Below are 6,000 nucleotides of genomic sequence, written 5' to 3'. Positions count from 1 at the left end.
TTAAAGTCTAACATGTCCTGCTGTCAAATCCAATTACAGTTCTAACCCCACTTTGAGCATTTACCCAAATAAATCAAGTCATGTCACTCCACAGTTTCACCTGTTGCCCAAAGCCATAAACCTGGAGGTCAGGTGGGGCGGTAATTACTGAGAGGGGGTCCCATCCGAACTGCTTTGTCTTCAGACCTCCCTCGTCTCATTCAGCTCCCATCAGCAATCATGGCTGTGTTGTATTATGGTATTTGCGCAGAAAAAAAAACTCTGTGAGCATCCAATTAGCAACCAACAAAACCAATGCAACCTGTCACAGTGGATTATCCTAAAACCTCACCACACACACACACACACACACACACACACACACACACACACACACACACACACACACACACACATGCGTGAACACATACACATTTTCCACATCACATGCTGGTTTGCTCCACCACCCTATTTACATTTTTATTGGCCAATTATCTCTCTCTCTCCCCAGTCTGTCTGGGAGCAGGGCGCTCAAAAATAGGGGGAATCTCAGCCATTCTCTAATTGAAAGACTTTTCTGGGGATTATGGAGAGGTCAGAAATAAAGTTGTTTTTTGAGGAGTCATAAACATAAGCCTTTTCTCTCACTCTGTTGAGAATTTTATTTTCCAGCAGCTGTTTATCATTGCGGGAGTTTCTCACTCTCTCTCTCCCTCTCTGAGCAAAGGGGCTTATCTCTCCACTGTGAATACTTTAAGTCGGGAGTCTGGTGCTCTTATTTACAACAGGGAAATAGGCAGGGACAGAGGGATGATGGGACTTTCAGATTAGTTGAATCGATCTTGCATGTGCTGTATGCTTTTCTCTTCCATCTTTCTTGCTTCTGATGTATCATGATGCCGTAATGTAAAGGTCTGACAACTCTGAGACACAAAAAGCCCCACACAAACACGAGCTTGTCCATCGCCTCATGCTGTGAAGGATGATGTGACACGAAGGTGCATGATTCTGGAAAGGAATAGGCTAATGCTTTAGATTTTAATTGGTTAGTAGTACTCACCAGATGCTTTTCACGGCAGGAGGAATAGGTTGAAATGAGATTTGTGCTCGCCGGGTCCCTTGATTTTTGGAACAAATGCTAACAGCGCTAACCAGATGTTATTTAAGGGCACCTGGGGGACAAACTTTAAAGTGTTTGCCTGCTGAAGAAAAAAGTAAAGTTCAGGGCTCCAAGCAAAACTTTGTAACATACGGTACTCATGTGTGCCACAGATTTGGAAAAAAAAGTTTTTTGCTGGTGTGTTTGTGTAGATGTGTGTCTGAACCTGATGTACCCCATATAAATTCCAGGCAATAAGGAGTATTTTAAATGTTTATCTCTGAGCAAAGGTGCACTACATTGTCTTTAAACATGTCTCTAAGCAGCAGTTCAATTTCATGTCTGCTTCATTAGACAGACAGCAAAGACGGGAGACAGGGAGGGAATGACAAGTGAAAAAGGTCATGGACCAAATATAAAATCCTCAGGGCAACCCAGTTTAGGGCCTAGGTGCAACATGGGAAGTCTGTCAGGTAGCTAAAATGTCTCCTGCAATCTGCCACTTGTTGGCAGGCAAGTCGTCTTCTCAGTTCAGGTTGTCAAGTGACCTACATTGCTGGACTTGCACCTAATGGATGCAACATTTAAAAGGAACATGTTATTTTTGTGACTTTATATCATTATACAGTCATGTGAAAAAGTATGTACATCCCAAGGCAATGATTGGATTTTTGACATATTTTAAAAAGCAAACCCTTGATTCTCTTTTATAAAGTGGTTATTGATAAATGTGACAAACTCAAAAAGATCAATCAGTTTCTTGTTGACTATGAAAGATATAAAACCAAAATATCAACCCCCAGTGATCACACCTTCAAATCCATCAAATTAAAATCAGAGATTCCAGATCAGATGTCAACCAATAGAACCTCATGAGGGGGTCACAGGTAGAAGCTACGTAAATATTTGACATTGAGTTCTCTTTGCTGTTGGGTTGTATGGTGTCATTGTGCCAGGAACCCATCAGAAAAACACCGAAACTTTAACTATACTGGGGTTAATTACTCTTTAGGTCTCCTATGGGCCAATGAACCTAGGAGCTAGGTTGTGAGAGTCAGCATGTTGATGCAGGTTCCCAACTGGCTGCTTTGATCTTACAGAAAGAAGGAGAATGGTTTCAACAAATGAATCCTTTCCAGAAGATGCAAACTGGTGGGAGAGGCCATGGGGCTGAGTGCTCCAGGTGAGGGTAAAGTTGAACCTTCACAGGAACAACGCCTACGATCCTGGCAAGAGTTCAACCTGTGGGCTGAATGCAGGTAGAACAGACCAGCTGAGTGTTCCATTGCCTCCTTTCTTGGAAGGCCAAAAGAAAAGCCAGTAGTTCTCCATGAAACAAAGTTGAGCAGCCACGTGGTCCATGCATCCACAGAGAGGCGACACACTGGAGGTGAGTTCATGGAGGGCGACCTTCCCACGGCTGCCTCATGCTGCCCCATGAATGTGTATGAATCAGGGCTCGATGTATCCGTTCGGTTGTACTCAGAGCTTGTTGATGGCAACACTGTTGGAGATTTATTTGGATTTCTATGTGAGACTTAACCAGCACAATATCCCACAGAGACACAACATCCTGGTTTAAGCTTTCCATACATAAGTTCCAGTATGGACTGCCTCCATCTTCTGTTCAACTCAGTAGGCTAGTTATTAATTCAATTTTTAGCGCTTTAACTGTGATTTTGCACGTACAAAGCGTAACAAATGTATTGTGAAAGTAAACTCAACCATGAGCTCTTAGGTTGTCATTTACTATTTATTTGTTCATTTTAGGCATCTTTGTTGTTGGGAAACTATTTCATATTAGAGGAATAACATTCATGTAGCTCAGCATAATTATGGAAGAGTTGCCTAAGAAGTCAGAAGGTTTGAGGCCAACCTCAGAAGATATGTTTACACCCCCAAAAGGTTGAACTCAACATTTCTTACATGGTCCAGAAAACTGTACCATGAAGTTTAAACCTATTTACAACAAGCCAACATAGCAAGAGTTTGTGTTACATTTATACTTCTTTTTGGGTGGGAGTGGAGTGATGTCTCTTCCTCATAGCAGTGATGAATTTTCATTGCCCATATTATTACCAATATTAAATTTACGGGCAACCCAGCAGTGTGTTTTATTTGAGGTTGGAATACAGGCGTAATATTTCCATGACAGTACACACTTGGAGAGTGGAAGATGGTGAGGTGGTGTAATTCACCAGAGCTCAAGTCGCCTCTCTGAAAATTCATAAAGTACTGAAGTCTTAAGTTTCGCTTTCACTTGCTGTTTTCTCAGTCATGATAGGTTTCATATAGACATCAAAACTACATGGTTAGCTTTAGAGAAGATCATGGTTCAAGTTAAACACACCCTGATTCAAGGCTTACACTAAAAGTTCAACTAAAGATTTAACATGCACTTATCCATACAACCGCAAGATATTGCTCACATTATTGGGGTTACTTTCTGTTTATCTATGATCAAAATCAGCAAAGTGACTCTGCTACAGTGAACTGGATGAACCCCCGCAAAATGTTAAGAACTGAAAGGTAAAAATCTAAACCACGATATCTGCAATACAAAGTGTGCAATAATCATTAATGCTTTGTTTTCATGTGCTCTTCTGCTGCTCTCCCTGGTGAAACTGTATGTGAGAGAGAGACAAGGAGGAGGGAATGGAGAGTAAGAATGGAGAAGAAAACATGTAAGTCAGTGATAAAGAGCGTGTGTGTTTAGGGTTGTAGCGATTGCTGGCTGTGGAGATAAGTGGACGGAGTTTTCAGCCCAACGCAGCCATGAGAGGAGCGCCGAGGAGAGGCTCTTGGGTAAAGACGCGTGCTGCACTTAAGAGCCAATTACCCGCCATGTACACATCTCCTGCTCCTCCTCCCTCGTCCTCCCGCTATCTCCCCCCCTTCTCTGCTATCCAACAAGGCACTCATCTTAGTTTAATGGCCCACAGGGACTCCCAACACACACACATTCCTGCACACACGGCCATGTTTGCATGTCTGTAGTGTGACCGTGCGCACATAGATCCGCCTCATGATGTGTGTGTTTGAAATCCTTTAATCTCTCCTTTAACGCTCGCCGTTCTCTCTGCTATCTCCTTCCCTGCTCTCACCCGCACACACACACACACACACACACACACACAGACGCACTTATATTATTTTAATGTGTCTGAAGGGGAGGCACTCAGCAGCGCAGCAGGGGGGCTTCCTGGCAAGTCACGAAAGCTCTGAAAACGTACACTGCTGCTCACGCTAGCAGCAGAGGAAACACACAGGCAAACACACACACACACACACACACACACACACACACACACACAAAGATGCAGCATGTGCATAAATGCAAGCACGTTGCGGAAACGCACAGAAATCACAATGCAGCAATCAGCCGTACTCGCTGGCTGTTGTGTGAAACAGGAGATGTGGTCCAACACGGTTTAAAGTAAAAGTCGTCCAAATTCCGTGACTGGGAGGCTGAAAACACTCTTACCAGACTACCAGACAGGAAACTCTGCCAGAGGCTGTTCGGATCTGACAAGGTCTTTTGGTCTTTTCATCAGGCCTACTGAATCACGAACATTTGCTTTTCAGCCTGGATTGAATTCTCTCTTGCAAACAATAAAAGCTGAATAAAAAGATGTAAAAGTTCCCTCTGCATTTCCGAAAACACCACTGTGGCGATTGAAAAGTGGTTATCAAAGCAAATCACAAGGGCATCAATTAATTTCACCAGATTTCCAGGCGTTCAGTTGAAATCCCGGCATGTCACTTTGACATTTTTTCACTCTATCTGCCTGCCGTGACTTCATTAACAGCCAACCTTTGATAAATCTGCCTGCTGGAGTGTGTATTCCCCGCTGGCATTTCAGCTGTTTTGTTCTTGATTCGATCGATAATTGTGAGTCCCGGAGAATACAGAATGGTACAAAACAGCTCGGTCAGTATTAGAGATACAACAGAAAGAGAGGAGTAGTGATCGTGGAAGCGGCAGAAAGGATCAGAGCAGCCTGTGCTGGTGGAAGCTGCATCAAAAGGAAGAAGAAGTTGCCTGAAAGATACTGAAATACCGTTTCTAAAGTAGCTTTTATTTTCATTTCCCAACAGCTGTCTAATCAGCTAATAATTGGCTGCTTTTTTTTTTTTTTGGTCCCATCTCACTGAGTGACGCTGCCAATTCCAACACATAGGCTTCCATATTAAATCAGCCGTTATATACTTGGCAAACTGCTGCTCCCTCTGGCCTTTAGTGCATTTTAACACTAATATCCCATTTGTCTTTTCATTAAGTAAATGCTTTTTAAATAGGTGTTAGATGACAATATCAGGAAAAAATGTCAAAGACTGCTGAGTAAAGAATTTGACCTTTCTTTTGAAAGACTTGAACAATCATTTTGCACTTCTTTTCAGTTTTATAACTCACTTAAATGTGGCATGTAATCAGAAAATTACACCTAGAAATAAATAATAAGAAAAAGAATCTCTTACCTTCTGATTTTTCCTATCATTTCAAACTAATTGATAGCCTTTACTCAGCGTAAAGTGTAATCGTGTCCAATGTTTTTTATATAAACACTACAGGACAAACGTTTAGAAGCAAATTCAAGTTTGTGTTCACAATGCCTTTCTTAAAAAAGGTAAAAAATAATAAAAACCAGTATGAATTCTTTGTATTTTGGGTGTATTTACCGCATGATCAGATTTTGCTTTTATTGCTATGCACCAATTTCCTCAGTTTAACTTCAGGTATACATTGAAGTTACCAGACAGCTGCTGAATAAATGCTCAGTTTTGGGGTTGAGAAGGTTTGCAGGAGTCACAACATCATTGCAAAAGTAAAAAACAAATCACAGTTTGCATTATTCACTTTAGCTCTTTGGGTTTTGAGAGTTTGCACACAAAAATCCCAATAAATCTCAACTGTGTCCGTA

Source organism: Amphiprion ocellaris, chromosome 5 (genome assembly GCF_022539595.1).
Source record: "Amphiprion ocellaris isolate individual 3 ecotype Okinawa chromosome 5, ASM2253959v1, whole genome shotgun sequence".
In the NCBI taxonomy this organism is placed as follows: domain Eukaryota; kingdom Metazoa; phylum Chordata; class Actinopteri; family Pomacentridae; genus Amphiprion; species Amphiprion ocellaris.
Note: the sequence above shows the minus strand (reverse complement) of the source record.